At 38.0% G+C, this 19,981-nt stretch overlaps 2 long non-coding RNA genes across 8 annotated transcripts in view; one reads left to right on the plus strand and one right to left on the minus strand.

The window, feature by feature from the left end:
• The window catches only part of LOC311438067, a 68,568-nt gene extending 53,011 nt beyond the window's left edge, over nucleotides 1-15,557 (plus strand). For 3 of the 6 annotated variants that reach the window (XR_014693906.1, XR_014693907.1, XR_014693908.1), the window contains 3 exons: nucleotides 5,286-7,246; nucleotides 8,075-8,240; nucleotides 14,185-15,557. This is a non-coding gene — a long non-coding RNA (uncharacterized lncRNA). The remainder of the gene's footprint in view (nucleotides 1-5,285; nucleotides 7,247-8,074; nucleotides 8,241-14,184) is intronic. The other 3 variants (XR_014693903.1, XR_014693905.1, XR_014693904.1) reach the window with 2 other exon arrangements.
• Nucleotides 8,835-19,981, minus strand: part of LOC311438068 — a 179,533-nt gene continuing 168,386 nt past the window's right edge. Inside the window, exons 2-6 of one of the 2 annotated variants that reach the window (XR_014693909.1) lie at nucleotides 16,027-16,265; nucleotides 14,161-14,209; nucleotides 13,307-13,381; nucleotides 10,806-10,944; nucleotides 8,835-9,522 (exon numbers count right to left, since the gene is read on the minus strand). This is a non-coding gene — a long non-coding RNA (uncharacterized lncRNA). Of the gene's footprint in view, nucleotides 9,523-10,600; nucleotides 10,945-13,306; nucleotides 13,382-14,160; nucleotides 14,210-16,026; nucleotides 16,266-19,981 lie in introns of those variants that run through there. The other variant, XR_014693910.1, reaches the window with a different exon arrangement.

The raw sequence follows: 19,981 nt of genomic DNA on the forward strand, positions 1-19,981 counted from the left end.
GAAGGTAGAAGACTTGGATTAATACTGAAGTTTCTACTGCTCTCATTGGTAGTTATAAACCAATGAGACCATGTAGTGAGTTGAAAACTGTTTTGTTTTGTGTGTTTTATTATTATTATTTTAGGGAGTAGGCTGAGCTTTGCATCGAGGACAGATAACCTTGTATCTGGTCACCACGATTTTTATTTTACCTTCCTTCTTTTTCTCAGCTACAGAGTACTGAGCTAGATAAAAACTTGCTCAAGTATGGCAAAAAATAGCTTGCCAATAATGTTTTTGCTTGATCAGTATTGGCACTCCCTGTGCAATAGCATCCGTTTTGTGTTCTTTGGAATGTCTACACAGAGTGTGGTTGGGTTTTCTTTGTTTTCATCTTATTTTCTAATGATTTGCTCTTTATTTTTTATTCAGCCAGAAATTTCTGGTTAAATGTTTAACCTAAACAGTACTGCTACATGGTCTTTTTTCAATTTGTGCAGATTTTCACTCTGATTAATAATTTTATCTCCAAATCCTGTGTAATGCAGGTAGTAGACACTAGCAGCCACTGTGATTGCACTCATACTATTTCCACTCCTGCCTGTGTTGCATCACGTTTGAAGTCTAGCCTTTTCTCTGGGTTACACCGTTTCAGATTCTAGTGCTGAAGTATTTGTGCTACTCCTTTATTTTTTTTAAAGCCTTTTTGTACAGTCTTGCTAGCTCCCGCATAAAGCTGTTATCTGCCAGTTGTCTCAAAAACTAATTTTCTGGCAAGGAAAGCTGTATGAGAACAGGTTATTTGCTTTCTTTGAGTCTTCAGTATTGTATCTGTTTATAGATGCATAATCTCTAGAGAGCTAGCAGCTGACCAAGACTTGCTAAGGGAACAGGCTAAATCGTTTTCCTCATTTAACTTACAGCTTTCTGGATGTCAGAAAACATCACAGTGAATTATATTTTGGTATTGTTGTTTGGAAATGTTTCTAGATTTTGATAATCCTTGCCATGATTTTTGTTATCAATAATTGTGTATTATGCTCATTCTCTTTATTAGTTTTTTTGTTGTTGTTGTTTCTTTCAGTAATGGGAGTTTTCCTGCAATCCCTCAGCTACAAACAATCATTCAAGTAGCTGATACAGTTTCTGTTGAAATGTCTGAGGTAGTCAGTACTGTACCAGTGGCATTCATAACCTCTGATGTCCACTAAATGCGATTGCAAACAGCCCCTGTTCATGAAACTCTACGTGCCAAAATCCATTTAGCTGTTCTTTTAACAGCCCCAACTGCAGAGTTTTGTTAAGCTTGGCTAAATAAAATCTCACTCCCCAACCCAGTGTAACTAGGTGGATCTGTTCTAACAGCATTATTGGAAAAAGTATTTTTGTATGCTTAACAATTGCTAGTTTAAATGTACATTTTCTTCTGAATATTCTCCTTTCTGTCCTACCGCAGGTAGGTTTTGTATGTTACCATCTATAGCCTTTGACCGCTACATCGAAAGGAAGCTACATGTGCTGAAAAAGAGAGATGTTTGTGTATCTCATTTCCTTGTGGATTATCTACTTTGACAGTAGTTAAAGTAGAAAACCACCAGAAAGCACATAGAAAAGCTCTGGAAAACAACAGGAGAAGTATTGATTAGGAGCAACCTTCCCTGACTCCAGTTGCTCTGCATCATTTTTAAATTGAAAAAAAAAAAGTTCAGAGGGATTGTAAGAACTGAAAATGCTGACCAAAGCAGGAAGGGGAGCAGATAGGTTGTGAGCAAACTGAAGCTGATAAAGAAATATAGGAACAGTAAGTGTCTGTCTGGCTTACTCAACCCCTATTTGGTCTTGCTCAAATTATCATTAGAGACTGAGCTTTTGTAAGAAATGTTGTAAAACGGTCCGTTGTGCTAAGCTACCACCCAGAATTTAAGAATCTTCTGTATAATTGGATAAACTTTGTCTTTAAAGAAGGCAGAATTTTTGCTTAGCTAACATTACGGGTACCCAAAGAGTGGTGCGTATGTAATCTTGGTGGCCAAGTCTCAACATGGTTGAGACCTGCAGCAGGCAGGGGAGGTACAAAAGCTGTGGCTGCTGCTTCATGGTTGTGCTTGAGGCAGACTAATAGGGGCCAAGGTGCATTTGGAGCTGTAACGCCCTTCCTGTTTTATTCTTCTTCTACTGCAGACCACTGTTGCTATAGTGCTCACATTCCTCAAACTTTAATCCATATATTTTCTTCTTCTTTTTTTTTTTTTTTTTTTTAATGTAAAACTTCAGTGACCACAGTGTCGTGTTCTGCTCATGTGCTTGTTGTTACATGCTACTTTGCAGTCCCAAGTACGTATACTGATCTCCTTACATTCTTTCTGTTCAGCTGCATGTGTGGTTTTATTTGTTGTTTTGTTTATAGTGCAGAATGAGTTCCATAACAGTTAGTGGGTGTAGGCCTCATGTCACAGATTTGTCATAGCTATGCATACTTCAAAACGTACAAGTCATGGGTTTCTGTCAGTATTCATAAGAACTGTGGTCGTGCTTTATTTTTCCTGGCTCCTGATCCATTGAGAATAATTTGATCCTTTTTATTGTTTCCTTCATTTGGAGTTACAGTATTAATCAAATATTAGTTGTCTCATAGGCACTTGTCTGTTCTGCTGCTTTCCCACATTATGAATACTTGAATGCAAAATGATGTTGCTTTTAACCAGAGAACAAAATGTTGTTGCTATATATGGCTTTTTCTTTTCTGGCTTGTTTTATTTAACATAGAAACAGAAGCCGTCTTTTGTATTACAGAAAGTTTTATTGCTACTGTACAGTAATCATGATGAAGTGCATGCTTTTTATTATTAAAATTTCAAATTTTTTGAGTAAAATATATACCCACTCCTACCTGAGATTGGAGGACAGCCAGTACCTCTGAACAAAGACACTTGATTCCTGGTATGTCAAAGTACTTTGGAGAGACCTCAGCAGGCTTCCCACCACTGCAGAATGTAGAGAGAATGAAGCGTTTCCAGTACTGCTGCTCTGGACCCAAGAGCAGCTTTTGTTGAATTAGAATTTAGGACCAGCTATGTGAGAATTCATTTACTCGGTAAATTAAATGCTTTTATGTGAGCCTGGGTATATTTAGAGCTTGGTTAAGAGGCTCCCATAGTAGTCTGAATACTTTTTTTTCTCCATCCTATCCCTATTGTCATTAATATCTATAAATCTTAATTGAAGTTACAGAGCTGACAAAACGTGCTAGTCTGTAGTCAGCTGGGATGAGAAGTGGCTCTGGTCCTAGGCCAGCAAAGGAATCAACACTACTTAACCAGTTCCAAGTGCACAGGATCAGTGCTTTCATGTTAGAAAGAAGACGGTCATACCTCAGAGTTAGTTAAACATGAGTAAGGAGGACAGATGGGTAGAGGTGTCCAGTGCTCAGACACGCTGTGCATGGTTCTGAATATGCGTCCATTGTAACAGGCCAGCTGCTTTTTATTTAAATGCTCACTTCTCCTGGCTGCAGACTAGTTTGCTGAATTAACACTTGGAGAAATGAGGATCAGCGTATGCAATCACTGGTCAAACAGTGTCAAAGTAGATGCCAGGGAACTGCAGAAAATACTTCATTACTAATGATATAGGATTAATGCTGTTTCATTTTTTTATTGACAAGTTTGGTGATTGAGGTGCCACAGGCAAGATTCAGGTATCTCTGCAGGTGTGCATATGTGTTTCGGGGTACAGCAGTCCTGCGACAAATATCCCACCTTAACTTTTGTGGTTTTAGCTAACACTTTGGGTCAAGAATGCTTTTTTGGACTAATTCTCATCTGTCCTCTGGAGCTCAATTTAACTTTTACAGCAAATACCAACTCTGGTCTGCTTCCTGCTCAGAGGTGTTTGCTGAGGCTTCTGGAGGTATTAAAAGCTGCAAATCTGAAAAATATGAAGGCTTGTTTCTTTTTTCTCCTGTTTGAACTTATTGGGACACTGTGCAGGCTCCACTGACAGTGGGTGCCCTCTTCCTGCCCCTGGCTTTATCACACACAGGGTATGTTTTATCTCCTCCCCTCCCTGGTGTGGCTGAAGGCTTTTGCAAGTCGCTGCCATCTTCCTGAGGACAAAAGGCTCTAGGGAGAAACATGCTAGACTGATGAGGAGAGAGAAAGAAAGCTTTTAGATGCTGTGTTTTCTGTCAAAGAAGGAAAAACAAAAAGAAGCTAGAATAAGCAGGAAGAGTCTCCACAGACTTGACAACTGAACTTTGGAATGAGCTGTGAAGTGCTTTTTAGCTGTTCTGTGCATTGGTGTTTAAGATGGCAACTGCCTTGAAAGCTGAGCACTCTGTTTCTTCTAGTGTTCACCCAGAGCACTATAGAAGGCATGAGGGGAAAAAAGCAGTAGTCACCCTTTGCTTCAAGAAATTAGGGCACTCAGGCTTAATCAGCTCGGGTCTTCTGCTTCACAGTAGAGTGCCATTTAAAAGTGAACATACAAAAAAAAAAAAAAAAAAAAAACAAAAAAAACAACCTCTCAATCTTACACCTGGGATGAGAAAGACTTGAAACAAATTTCAGAATTTAAACGATCAGTCTCAAGGACTCTTGGAAAAATATTACTGTATTTAGGTTGTCCTGGTGTATGAGTTTATAAGTTCATGAACTTAATTCATTTAATAATGTTTTTTCTCTCTGACTCTGCCTTGTGATGCTTAACAATACGAAGAGTTCCCATGTAGATTGCAAATATACTACTGCAGCATGCTGCATGTTTTCTTTGTCACGTTAGTCAAGATCTTTTCCTTAGTCTTGAAATATGCTCTATGTTTTATCAGGGCTTGACAGACTTTCCTTTTTTTTTAAACCTTTTTATTATGAAAATGATTCGCACCTAATGCAGCCCTAGATTCTGCTGCATTATAGTTTTGTCTAATGCTTTAAAGAGGCAAGCTTCCACACAATGAATCCACAAAAGTAAGTACAGCTATTGTAAAAGTGCACAGATTATTCTGTTTAGCTAAGAGGGAATGGAAGGGTTGATTTGGTTGTGGGACTTATTTTTATTTTTAGGTCAGCATTTAACTGTAATCCTTGCTCCCCACCCACTTCTTTCTGTCCTTCAGAAAGAACAGTCATTCAGTTCTGTTTGTCTGGAACTTTGTAATAATGGAAAAGTATAGTTCCTTCTACAGTGAAGTGACCAGTTCCTTTCAGTAGCAATATAAATCCAAAGTAAGACAATGCACAAGAGTATTACAACCAACTTAGTAGTATAAGGATGCTATTAACTTTTTTTTATTATCAATTTCTAAACAGAACCAAAATCCAGAGCATGGGGAGTGCACCACTGAAAGGTGAGGATGTGGTATATGAGGTGTGCCTAGAATTTCTGTGGGGTTTGATTTTCATTAAAGCTAGTGTGATGTATTATTTCGTGTTTTGCATCCTAAATCAGGAGTTACTTGTGCTGTAATTTGAAACTTACACTCTTCTGTCAAATGTGACAGCATATAGATTTACCAGTGGTTTGGCAAATATTAGAAGTGTTCCTAGAATAAGAACTTTGAGGCTGAGAGTGGCAGTTGAATTACCCAGATTCAATGAGGTTAAGGAAGCTGAAGGAACTTTCTGACTCCTTTCTTGTAAGTGATTTTTGTAAAGAGAACTTTTTCCTCTGCCATTGCTATCCTTGATAGATCTGTTATAAAAGTTAAATCATTTATCAAAACTGCCACAGCTCCCATGACCCATAAAAGAAGGACTATCAGACCTTAATTGCAAGAGCTGTGTAATTTCAGAACTTCTCTTCCCTTGTTCACCTACTCTCTGACCTTTGTGTCAACTTCTAATTTCCTTCTGTAATTGACTCTGTTTCTAGTACAGCAAACTGTGGCAGCAGACGCATCTTCCTAATACGGTGGAAGATGGAAATAACATTGTCAAATGTCTAGCAAATTTACTTATATCTATTTAACAATCAAGCTTTTGAGGGAAAAGAAAAGAAACAAAACAAAACAAAGTACTAGTCTTAACAAGTTTCAGCTGAAAAAAGGAATGAGTATCCCTAAATCTTGAGGTTTTGGTTGTTTTTGTCTTTAATATGTAGACCAATAAGGACTTTGGCCCAAATTTGAAGATAATTAGGGCTTTAGGACAGCCATTTGGCTCAAGACTTGCTCATTCCAGTCACAAGGAGCACAGCTAATAAATTGAGACGGAGCCCAAAAAGGGGAACTGGAATAGGCTCTGAGTATATTGTGTTGGGAAAAATTCATATCCAAGACATGTGCAGTAAAAAAACTTCTACAGTGAGCTCTACCTTGGTCTTACTGTAGAAACATAGGCAAAAGTGTACTTACTTTTTGAATTGGTTTATATATACACTAAAATAAGTAGAACAAAAGTTAGCCTTCTCTTTAGGTTGCATTCAGCTTACTTTTTAGATTTATGCATGCAAAGATTTGAAGTCACATTTAGTTCTTGTTCATTCTTTGTACTTCTCCCATTTGACTAATAAAATTATAGAATGTTGTACTCACAGCTAAAAACCTCTCTTCAAGACTAAAGATCATTTAACAGCTCTATCTTTTTCCAACAGGTCTATCCTCCTCTTGTAAGATATGTACGTCAGATCGAAATATAGTAAATATATTCAAGTAGGCTCCATTAATGACTGGAAGTTTTCTTAACAAATGGTAACCATGTGATTAAGAAAGTTAGGCATGTGATTAAAAGCCATGGGCTTGAAACTGAGATACTGCAGAGGAAAGTGTTTTAAAACAGGAGTCCTTAGAAAAATCCTGACAGTTAAATTTCAAAAGACTGAAAATCTGAGTATGAGGATGAATCGTAAGGTAAGAACTCCATGGATTTCTTTTTGTCCTCCTTGAAGAGACTTGTTCCAGCACTGCCTTCCCAACATTTCTTGCAAGTCACTGTAGTTACTGACTGATAGAGAAAATCGATTGGTTGTGTGTATTCATAAATGCCATTTACCTTATTGGTTAACCAGCATCACTAAGCCAGTAACTATAGCGCACACAAAAAAATGGACTTAAGTTCTAAGCTACTCCACTTAGAAGTAATGTTTAAGTAAATGAGTTATCAGTTCATAAGACAATGCTGTTGGCAATTATAACAACTGCAAATGACTTATTGTATATACTTTGTATATACCTAGCAGCTACAAGAAGAGAAAATATAGACGGTTCATTCTTGTGGAACTACAACTGAACAGGCCCAGTTTTACAGGACAGAAGAAGAAAGCATGATATCAGGTAAAGAACTTTTGTAACTTTTCATGTTCTACTTATGCCTGGGTTTAGGGAAACGTACCCTCATATACTGTGTCCACTTTAGACATTGTACTGTTTTCTATTCTGTAAACTTTTTCTGCAGGCTACATTTCCTGTCACTTGTTATTAAAAACGTTGAAGACTCTTGAGAGTAGATGCCCAAGACTAGATCTTTCCTTGAGTGTTTGAATCACGAAGGAGATATGCCTGTGTAACCTATTCATAATTCAAGAACAAAATTAATACCATAACTTCTGTTTTTATGTATAGATGTCAATAGAGACTGAATAGTCTGAATGGTGAAAGTGAATAAACCCCACCCAACTTTTTGCTCAACATAATCTCTGCCTCCACACCACCACCCCCAAAAAGTTTTCTGTAACTTGCTCCTCATTAGCCACAGAGAGAGTCCATCATATTATATGTGTGTAGGAAAAAGTGGGAGCCTGTAAATACTACATAGTCCTATGGTACCCATCAAATACAGGACTCCTTACCTTTTCTCGATTTACTCTGTCTTGTTTTAAAATATGGTAACTGAAGGGGCAGCCTTTTGGACTGGGGAAAGAACAGGTTGTTTTCCAAAGTTTAGAAGGCTGATGTATTATTTGCATCTGTCCCATGCGCAAGTTAGTTTGGTTTTAGCTAGGGACTGCTAAAATAAGCACTGGCCTCCACTTTCTTCTCTTTAATAACTTTTCTATCTTATGTTATTTTAACCTTTTCAGGCATGGGTTGGGGGTATGCATCCATCTAAGAAACAAGTCTACTTACCCTACTTTCTATGCCTTCACTTCTCTTCCTTTCAAGGGGTTAGAGGTCAGCAGGCACCATCCAATTGAAAACAATCGTCATTTGAACAGCAGCAACAGCTGGAGACATGTAGCCATCACTGCTGAAACAGCTTCCTTCTGACTGGCGTTGAAACTGCTACTTACCAGCTAGATCACTTCGAAATACTCCCTGATCTATGAAGGTAAGTGAAAAGTACACATCTACAGAATTGTCTAAAATTTCACACATCGGTGAATATTTTGCACTCCTCCATGCCTGGCAAGACAGAGTTACTATCTCAGAGAGTATTTTAAAGAAAGACCACATAAGAATAGTATTGAAAGAATAGAAACACAATCCATGTAACTTGTCAATACAGTAAGCAGCAAAAACAAGCCTTAGATGTTGCTTGTGTGACTACCAGAGTACAGGAAGTTGTTATGATTTAATAAGCAACAAAAAAGTGAGTATCTAAGCTAAAGCTGTCATACCTAAGAAACTGGCCTGCATGATCTTTACTTTCCTTAGAACAAAACATATTAAAATTTTGCTAGAATTCAGTAATGGTACCTACCTTTTCTTGAGATTTGGTGTGGGGATGGTGTACTTCTATATCTAAAACTGTCGTTGATACCAACTTAATATAGGTAAGCACCTAGCATTTGGGAGTATAGTCCACAGCTATGCCACTTAACATATATGCAGTGTTGTGAGACTGTGCAGAATTAATTGATAACCTCTCCTGATGCAAGTGGCTCAGCCCTAGAGGTGTCTGCCTCTCTTCATGCATTCAAGGAATGCTACAGGGCAGAGTACAGACAAGACATTCAGCTTAAACTGAAATTGCACAAGGTCACTTTGGATATAGGAGCCTTAATTAAGAATGGTTTTGTCCAAGATAAAGATGTTTCCTGGTACGTACAGCATCAAGTGCCATTGTTAACAAAAAATATTTGGTATCAAAATCAATGAAGACTTGACAAAAGTCTAAAGAGAAAAGAGCTGACTCTGAAATCATATTCTAGATACAGAGGATGCAGCTTTATATACTTACTTTTGCATCCTGAATCTTTTGTCCTTGCTTCCAATCCTTTGCAGTACCTAGGGGAATCCAGAGATCTCTTCCCTTAGAGATAAATGTTTAAGTGATTAATTAGCAAAACTCCTAATTTCTCAAAAAGGCAAGGTTTCTTTAACCCTTCTGCAAATGTTAGACTGACTTTAGGAAAAGGAGGCTTGGTCCTGAGAGTTGCATCATCCACAGGCCTACCTGCTTTTAATTTTTTAGGAGACATCGAAATAGGGAGAAAATAGGAGAGGGTTTCAGTGTGGGTAGATCTGCCTCCCCTAGTATGTCAGAGCAGAATCCTTATAAGGCTAGTGGCTCCTTGGAATCATAAAGTGATGTTAATTCCAGTCTCTTCCTGGTCTTGCTCGTTGGCTTTTCTCCCAGTTACAACTAAAACATGATATTGAAGGCACTTCTGGAATTCAAAAGGAAAAGAATAATAATAGTCGTTCATTTTCAAAAACAGTGGCAGAGCTTTGTATGCCTGTCTTTTATGTGAGGTGTCTCAGATTTGTCCACTCCAAATTCAGAATGCTAAAAGGTGAACCAGGTACTGTGAAAGAATGATTCAAAGCAGTGGATAGGCAAAGAGCTATCTGTCCTCTCTAACCTATATATTCCACTCATAGCAACTAACACAAGTTCTGTAAAGAAGCACTACACAACTATGGTGTTCTGTTCTGAGGTTGTGGTTTTTTTGAGTACTCCAAATACCAAAGCTGTCCTAGTCTTTCATACTGTCCTCTACATGAGCTAGTTCTCAAGCAAATATCTTCAAAAGCTAAGGTATACTGTTTAGCAAAGGCAAATAGGTTTAACAGGTAGAGTAGGAAAAAGAAATTTTGCATTATGTTTCAGAGTGAGTTCAAGATCTATGTGTACCACATTTTGTAAATCTTTTGTCTACATCTATATTTGTCTACACTATACAAGTCACACTTTAATAGCATAGCGCTGAGAGAAATGGTTAAGAGACCAAGTTTTGATGCCTACTTTGTCTCCAAACAGGTGACAGGAGAAAGAGCATAGAAAAAAGAAGGTAGCAAGAAAATAATAGAAACATAAATAATAAATGTATTCTGTAAGTGTCATAAGAAAGTATCAGAAGCACTGGAAGCCACTTTAGTGAGCTAGAAACATGCATTCACATGCCAAGCTGTGAGTCAGGTGAGATACAGCTGAAGAAACAGATTTGGTAAAAACTCAGATAGAAGAGGAGAAGTAATGCTATCAATGCAGAAATGGGATGCATGCTTTGTCCAATATAATAGTGCCTCTTTGGCCTAAATGAAAGGTAGACATGATAATTAGATGTGGCTTGAGACATGCTGGGTAAGCCATGCAATGGGAAATAGCAGGAGAAATTAGTTTCTCCAGGGAACACATGATGTGCATTGGTCTAGCTAGGAAGCCTTGATTCTTCACTTTCTTTCTTTCTCTGCTTATAGCGCAGCTGCTCCCAGCTGTCAAAGAAAACTGCATAATAATCTCTAGGCATATCACAATAATTACTTCACATTTATTGAGCTAAGTATGAACTGACAACCAGGGAGTAGGTTAAGGTTTCTTAAGCAGACAAGAGAAAAACATTTCACATTCAGCCTAGAAAGTGTTCTTGCTACTGCAACTAATGTCCAGTCTAGGATTAGTGTAGAGACTTTAAAGTGTTCTTTCTCTACGTACAGAGAAAACACTTACCTGACCATATGATCAGAAGATAAGCAGTGATCCAGAAGGGGCAATAACATTTGTCTGTTTTGCAGTTATAGGCTACAGCTTCATACACAGGCAAGGCATTGCATCTATCCCTTCTGTAGCAATGGAAAGCCATTGATATCTAAGGATGGAAAGAACAGTTATCCAATACCTATGGTAGTTACACACAAAAACAATGCATTACTATTTTGTACTGCAGTTTTAAAAAAACATATATATGAAAAAGACAGTATAGTTTTAGTTAACTGAATATCAATTTTTGTTGTTTTGGGTAAATACTTAATTTCTCTTAGGGATTCTTTGTAAGCATTATTTATTCCTAAAAATCAGTGGTATAATTAACAGGGACTGACCATTGTGATAGAATGTGATAATTAAATCTACACAATCTAGAGAGCCCCTACAAGAAACTGACATTTTTGATAGACAAAACAGCAAGAGAGGCCCTATCCAAGGCAGAACAGGTAAAGAATTTCTCCTTCCTAGACCACAATTTACTTTCTTCAGTGCTAAATTTCTGTAGAAGATTTCTTTAAACCCTCAACCTTTTGTTCTTCTCTCATTATTTCCTGAAGAATTTTTAAGAACTCCCTTGGAAATATCATATCTAAACCCTTTTTAGATTAATAGCTTTTGTTTAAATAAACTTTCCCCTTTTCATTAAAATCACTTTGCTCTTGTTAATTAAAACCAACCTTTAGAGTATAGTAGTGATTACGGACTGATATTCTTCTCTGCATACTGAACTGGGACACCTACTCTAGTTCAGAGTGCTATAAAGACTTACAATTTAACTACAGTTTAAATGAGTTCTTAAGTCTTTTGAAATAGGGAGAACATTTTTTTAACTACAACTTGCTAAACATTTTGCTGTAACTTCTGTGAAATAGGCAGTAACTAAGGTGCTAGGGACTCATTTTCTCTACTCTGAGATATCATGCTCCAAAGAACTTGAATGAAATGTGAAACTGGTTGTAAAATCAGTCAAATGGCCCTGAAGGAAAATTTATTCTATTAATAGATGTGGCTGCCATACAAATAGATTACTTTCCCCTGTCAAGAAATTAACTTTCTAGTTAATATTGCTTCTGTGCAAAACCAAACTGTACAATCCTTGTAAAACTAGAATACTTCTTGTCAGAAAAAAAAAGTATTTTATGTAAGACACAGAACTTAAAGCAATTACCTAGCTATACTAGGAAGTCTTGCTTCTGAACATGGAAACTAGATGAATGCCTTAAATACTGTAACTCATGCTTTAACACAAAACCTTGCTGCTGACTTTCATTAAGTGAGTGCATGTATGCCAGCAAGGCTTACAGTACATGGGTGGGGGGGGGGAAAAATTAACATCAAGCTCTTATGCTGAACCAAATGGTAGAAATGCCGCTTCAGCTTTAGCTCTATTTTCAGACTCACCCTGCATATAATCAGGCTCATCTTATCCCTAGCTGAGGTCTAAAGATACTGAACATCAGAAGTAAAACGTTCAAAGTAGAAGCTTGATTTCATATGCTTAAATTAAGAGCATGGAAGAAGATGCTTGTATTATGGGTATGGCTAGAACATCAAGGTATTTCAGTTTAGGACAGATAATTAGTGGATGGTGCAAGTCTAGTCAATAGAGACACTACCAGTTCACAAGAGTTAAAGATCCTGTCTGTTTTGTACAGATTTCTTTAACCAGGTTTACCAGCTAAGGTAAAGGGAAGATTTAAAAAAAAAAAAAAAAAAAGAGGGGAGGTAAAGGGGATCATATCCCCCCAGTAAAGTTGATAGCGTATCCACATATGCTCTGATGTGGGAGGATGGCCTATGGCTAGGTATGAGAAAGAGTTTGGATAGATAACAGCGTATTTCCCACTCCTTTTTCACATTTCTGTGTTTTCTCTGCCCCCTGCCATTCTGGAAGGTCTTGAGGAATTGTCTGTTCTGGCAATTAAAACAGTAGGGTGCAAGTGCTGTACCGCACTGACAAACTGAGTGGCCTTGAGCAAATGCCCTGGGGAACTCTCCAAAATGGCATCCTGTTGTGTTTGTCACTAATTAAATGCAAGTGAAATAGGCTACAAAGCACTAGGTATCCAAAGCAGCAAAGCTAGGAAAAAAACATGACAAAGTGATCTGGGTAGTGGTCTGCAAGTGTCAACTTTAAGCTATTATATTTTATGGTAAGGGAAAGACTTCTGTGTTCTGCTCTACATTCTTTGCTAGGAATTTTTAATGAACAGATTAGCAGAAGGAAGTTGAGTCAGGAGGCAAAAGTGAGAGCAGTCTAAGGTGAAGATGATCATTCATTTCCCTCACAAGCCCTGTTTAAACTGTTAAGACAACACTCCTGCACCCCCTGAAAAATAAAACAAAAACAAACCACCACATCTTGCTACTCATCTACCTTCTAGCAACTGTGTTGTCCTGGCTTAGGAGTGTGTTACTAGTTGCTGTTGCAAAGCAAACAGGGTCAACCCCTGTGCTGTACTCACGTTTACAGTAGGTGCCAAATGCTGCACAAGTATCAGAACTGGTTTCATTCAGGAAGTTTCCAGCTGTCACAGTTCCTAAAGAAAGAGTAGAAAGCAAGACTGACTTTACAGCAAATAAATACAGACTTCCCCCGCCATCCTTCCCTAGTTTTATTAGTGCTGAATCTTACCCCTGCAAAATTTAGTGACTGGTTTAGGGATCATAGTTTCTGGACGATGGGAATTGGGCCTTGGTGCTGCTCCTGTTGCCCTAGGGCTGGAGCAAGCTTCTTATAGGAATTCTTCTGACATAGAGCTAATACCATGGGATCTATTTAAAATGCCTAAATAGTCATTTTCCATTCAAATTGCTAACTCCTCTTTTTTATTAGGTATGTTTTCAAAAATAGCTTTGTGTACGACTAAACAATCATTTTTTTAGTATAGGAAAGAACTTTTTAAAATATAGATACTTACAGCCTAAGCAGTAGTTTTCACTTAGAAATGTGTTTGCAATATGTTCAGCTTCTTCACTGAGACTTACTAGAAAGTGGAAATACAGACTCGTTTATCACAATCTGAAATTCTAGTTGTTTCTTTAAATGCTGATTTTTGCAAAGGCTTTAATTCCCCATATGGAGGCACTAAGCACCAGCCCATTTTGTTCCTGGCAAAACTGGGGGAAAAGCTTATTTCAAATTTCTAATTAAAATTCTTTCTTGCTGCATAAGGAGCCCTGATGGGATTCCTCAGGGTAGTTGGATGGGTTTCTGATTGAATTACAACTGGCCTGATTGTGTGAATATTTCATTTAAATGTTCTGAACTGAAAACAGCAATTAGTGACAACCTGAATAATAAAAAGCACTACTTTACCTTCAATCCTCTTTTCTCCCACAGTTGATTCAAATTAGATGCTTAGTCACTAGAAAAACAACAAACAAACAAAAAATGAAGCAGGAGTCAGCGCCTGGGAAGAGAAGTCAACAACCATCACCCGAAAGCCAGAAGTACTGCGGTTGGAGGCGATGACTGTGTACATGACACCATTGCTGCAGAGCTGCCATCATGAAGCATGACTGTGCTCCTGATCTTTCATTTATCCAATAACCTGTGCTAACTTTGGTTTTGATCCAATCTCACCTCAGGTAATTTCAGTATACATTCTCATCTTGTATTTATTGATACTGAGTTTTTCACTGTAGAACCATACTGCCCATAGGTTCACTAGGACAAACTCGGTTAAAAATTCTGAAACAAATATATTTGTGAAGACATTTTTTTGGGTGAATTGCCCACACTTAGAAATAGGAATTTTGGCTAGAGCAGTTAGACATGATCCAGCTGTATAAAATTCCCTGGCTGGATTATAAATGCTTGCTAAAGCATACAATCCCTTGAGCTGCTACATAATGTGCTATTCTGGAGGAAATGCAAGAGTTGGAGAGGTGTTATAGCTAAACTAAATGCTGGGAGTTGACAGGACATGCAGTTTCTTTTGACTTGTTCTTGAAAACCACTACTAACAACTATGACAGGTTCTGTATCTGTAGTTGATTAATAGAACTTTTCTGAATGGCAGAAAATAATTTTAATCATTAGTGGAAAAGGTTATCATTAGTAGTGATCCACAATGTTAACCACAAGTTTAAATTGTTGATTTGATTATCATAATTGTAACAGCACAGTGACTAAATTGGGATCAGTTATTAGTAGGACTAATATGCTCCTATTACGGAGTTTTTAATGGCTATATCAATACCCACGGATCAGAATAAAAACTGTCCTTGTGCTGTCACATCAGAAACAGCTCAAAATAAGCTAGCAGAGCTATATTGGCTCAAAGAACAGAGCTAGTAAGAATGACAGGAAATAAACTCACAAATTATTTAGTCTTCTGCAACAGCCACAGTGAATTCACCTGTAGAATGGAGTCAGCACAAAGCATTGCACAAGAATCACTACTACAAGTCTCTGATACAAAGATATGGATTTATTCTGCTAACTGCAAACTGTTCTGGCCCTGTCTGTCCCTTGTCACCCATGAAGAACATCTTTCACTTTGCCTGACTTGCATGGTACTACCTCACAAACAGATTCTTCCACATAAAAATGAGCTTTCTTCTTACTTAATTTCAAGTGTTTTCACATTGTTTTTAACCTGAAATGTATCAAAATTGTATTTAAAGATACCATTCTTCTTTTGGAGCTTTCTTCTCAGTTGTAAAACTCTGCATATTTATAACAACAATTTATCATTAAAATTTGAAAAATATTCCGCATGTCTTCTTAATTTTCTTTTTTTTTTTTCCTACAGGATAAACTTTACACACAAATGGTGTTTATAAAATATTTCCCCTCTTGTACAGCTTTTCATGCTTCTATCCTCACAGTAGGAGCAGTTCCCTTAAATGTATTCTGCCTGAATTTCTCATTCTAGTTTAATTTTCAAACAAATTCAAATCTGAAAGTAAAACACAGCTGAAAACAGTATGTTTTGCACTTAAAAAAATAATTGTAAGAAGTTCTCACAATAAACAATAAGCTTACAGTTTACAGTGAGGTGCATCTGGAGTGCTATATCCAGTTCTGGGTGCCCCAACACAAGAAAGATGCAGACAGAAAAGAGTGCTGCAAAGGGACACTAAGATAATAAAGGTCATGCAAGCTGAGGCTGAGGGAGCTGGGCCCGATTATGATGAAGACAAGGGATGGTGAGATCTTATTAATATGTATAAATACCTGATGGGAGCATGTAAAGACAATGGAGCCACATTCTTCTCAGTGGTACCCAGTAGGAAGATGAGAGATGAAGCAGGTAGTCCAGAGAGCCTGTGGAATCTTCATTCTTGGGGATATTCAAAACCCAATGACAGTCCTGTGCGACCTGCTCTAGCTGAGCCTGCTTCAGGAGCTGGGGTTAAACTAGATGATCTCCAGCAGTTCCTTCCACCCTCGATTAGTTTGCAATTCTGGGATACCTGCCAGATGGAAAGCACGCTGTGCATGAGCTTACACCAACATTTCATATTGTTATCACTTGAAACCCACTACTCCCTCACAATCCCCTAAAAGGTACATCAAGTACAAGGAGAGGGAGCAGGCAAGGTACAGTGGGCAGACAGCTCATTGCCTCACTTTCCAAAAATGACCCTGACATCACTACCAAACTACTACTAGCCTGTACATGGGCTCATACCTAAAGAGGCAAAATTCATCTTTAAATAGATGATGAAAAACCTTGAACCTGCATGCTTAAATGTTATGAAACACTCTTTAGTGTGCCACACATTTTAGCCTTTCTAGAGAACAGTTTTACAGAGTCCATATCCCCCCCACACTCTGTTTCTGATCCCCAAGATTTTAGATAAGACCTTAAAAACGTGCTGATCAACTGTGTAAGCCTACAGCCTTATGTCCAGAGAGAGACAGTTTAAAGATCTGCCAATTTTGTTTTTCATATGAAAAATGTTTCCATCAGCTTTTATATTTAAGCCATTACAAAAGAAGTTTAATTTTTGGAAACACAGCAGAAACCGTGACATTTTTAAGATGAAAGCAGTTTGGTTTTGGTCCATAACATGTCTAAATTAAACTGATTTTAAAAGTTCCATAACATTTATAAGAGGTCAAATTAGGTTGACAAATTCTGATTTTTAATTAAAACCAAAAGAATTTGAATTCCAAGACCTTAGTTTTTCTACATAATTTCCATTTTACAGCAAGACTAAACCACTTTTATTTTTAATTGGAAGTCTAAGAAAATACCTTTTAGAAGTAATGGAACTTCCCACTAAACAAAAAGCCTGTAGTTCAGTCCCATTTCTTTTATAACAAAAGCCGCTGCATTTATGACATTAGATTGCTGATTTTAAAACCTCTAAACACAAGTATAAAATTACTATAAATCATCATTTCAACAATTACCAAAAGTATCCTGCAAATGAGTATGTACAATTAGCTATTGTTTAAACCCATATTTCTTGCACCTCTCCATTTATTACAGTACTCTGTTTTCTAGTTGAATTTAGACTTCTCAGAATTGCCAAATATGCAGACCCTCGTTTACTCTAGACTGAAGTCTCTCCAATTCCACGTGACTACAGTTCTTTCTATCTAGTAAGCGACTCTATCACTACCACAAGGAAAAATTTGTTTGTCTATACAGGCAGACAGCAGGTTACAGGTACAAAAGAAGCAAGCTGGAGAGCCTGCTTTGTCTTATATGCATCAGGCACACAGTTGATTAGACTTTAGATTGTAGCATTTTTATGTGTAGGAATGAGTCAGAGCCAGCTGGACAGCTGTATTTCCAGAGCCCAGTTGGAAGTTCTAGTGCCAATACTTAATCAGACGTGCTCTATTTATACATTGAAAAGATAGCTTAAAACTAGGCAAAATGACTGTGTAAAAAAAAAAAAAAAAAAAAAAAATTAAAAAAATCAAAAGTTTACACTAAATTTTTGTTCTTTTGTTACAAGTAAGGTACTTACTCATAGAAGAGTAGGTAATTTAGAAGTAAAAAAGAAACAAGAGAAAAGGTCATCACACGTTCTTCATTTCTTTGCTTCCCTAATATACGAAACTAGTCTTGTTAGAAGGAACATTTATATCAAATGCTGACCTCTCAAGGCTCCTGGAATGCAGTACAAACATTTTCAAAGTTTCTAATGCTCTGTTAGCTAGGTTCAAACAGGGTCCCAGATATTCAAACACTGCTTTAAAGAGAAACACACAGTTTGGATCCTCAAGTTCCCTTGCTCAGCTCCTGCTCTGGAGCTGGTTAAACTTGCGTGGCACTGTATTTCACCACTAGGCAGGCACAGTGCGGCACAGGTGATGCCCTGGTGGTCATTACACTGCTTGGTGTCTAGCACTGGGGTGTCCTCTACACTAGGCACTTTTCTTTCTAGCTTGAAGAATTACCCAAGCAGATGATTATGGTTAGAATATTCCAGCTATCTATGACTTCCCACAAAACACATGCTGATTAAGATGTTCGCCTTTTCCTCAGTACCCCATTATTGGGGTATTCATCTGTGCAATTCAGTGAACAGAACTGGTCACCTTTCTCTTAAGAGAAGGTACCAGATCTTCTCCTGCTGTGGCCCAGCAGCTGTGTAAGTCAGTGCATTTCAAACACCTCTGTCCTGTCCTGAGGACAATTTCTATTCACACTCTCTTCCTACCCAGTCCTCAGGGCATGCAGCCCCTACGACATGTGAGATAATTCCTGTCCCTAGAGTCAACATGGACACCACCTGTCCTGGAGATCTCAGTAGGGACTGTGTTTTCCAGCTGTGCCCATGATCTCTTCCATGTCATGGTCTTCCAAAAGAATAGTTGATTTACTTATTTCATAAACAAAACAGCAGCTTTTGAAAAGATAGAGACATTAGATGGGAAAAGGCTAGTCTCCTGCTATCTTGGACACTTAACCCATTCCTACTTCAAACCCCACAGCCCTTACTCTGCCAGCTGCAAAACACTCCTGAACACTTCGTAGAAGACTAAATGCAGCAGAACAAAATCGTGTTACAACCACCACCAGTTTCCAAGCACCTGCAATAAGCAGTGAGTCAGGTGACAATGCCCAGATAGCTCAAGGAAAATAGATCAGACCTGGTCCCTATCAGTCTGACTTTGGAGCAAAACTCAGCAAGTGGGCAAAGAGTTGCAGCTCAAGTCCTGCTCAGCTTGTGGCAGCTGAAAGCTTTGTCCAGAACAAATTATACCCTTACCTCGGGAGAGCACTGAGACCCAGGACCCTATGTGGCCAACAGACTGCAGTACACTGCTAGTGCAGCAGGACTCTGGGTGAAGGGGAAAGATTACATGCTATAGAGTGCACTCCATAAGCATTTGACAAACCAACAATGCCAATAAACTGTCAAAGAAAGAACCATTGCAACAATTACCACTCAGGAGTTTTATGATTTTGAGGAGATTTGGTACGTGCTCATACTGCCCTACAAGGCTGCACAAAGCAGTTTATTATTTGATAAATTCAATGAGGACCCACAACTATACAACGACAGAGTAGTGACAGGAAAGAAAGCACACAGGTAAGGCACCTCAATCTGTACTGATCCTACATGCTGCAGAATCTGCAAGAAGAATCAGAATTGCTTGAAGCTTTTTCAAAACAGACTTCCCAGACAGATATTTAATTTCTAAGCTACTTCAGATGTAGACATAGGACTGTAGAAGAGAATCCATTACCATATGTCCACAGACTAACTCTAGACAAACCTATTCAAGATTTGCTTACTTAGGAGCCCTCAGATATCCATGATTCCTCCAGCTGTTATTTTAATTCAAACTGGTAGAGAAGATGAAGCCCTGATACAGTTCAATAATCCCTGGAGTTCATTTAATCGAATATACTTTGTTTTGAAAATATTACAGAAATTCCAGCAAAAAATAAGTGTCCCATGCAATTAAACATGGCACATACTGTTTATGCACCATACAGATACTGGTGTGCCCCACCATTCAAATAAAGACAAAGCAGCTCTACCTCAGTTAGTGCACGGGAAATGAAACCACTAACATTTTCTTCTAACTAAAACAAAAGAATCTCATAGTGCTTTGGAGCAGGGATATATTCGATTCCTTGGTTTTAGAAAGTAAGTCTGAAAATTACCCGTTAGGATGCATACCACCAAGTAAGCCTGGCAAACTGCATATACCTAAA

Source organism: Aythya ferina (assembly GCF_964211825.1).
Source record: "Aythya ferina genome assembly, chromosome: 5".
Taxonomy (NCBI): Eukaryota; Metazoa; Chordata; class Aves; order Anseriformes; family Anatidae; genus Aythya; species Aythya ferina.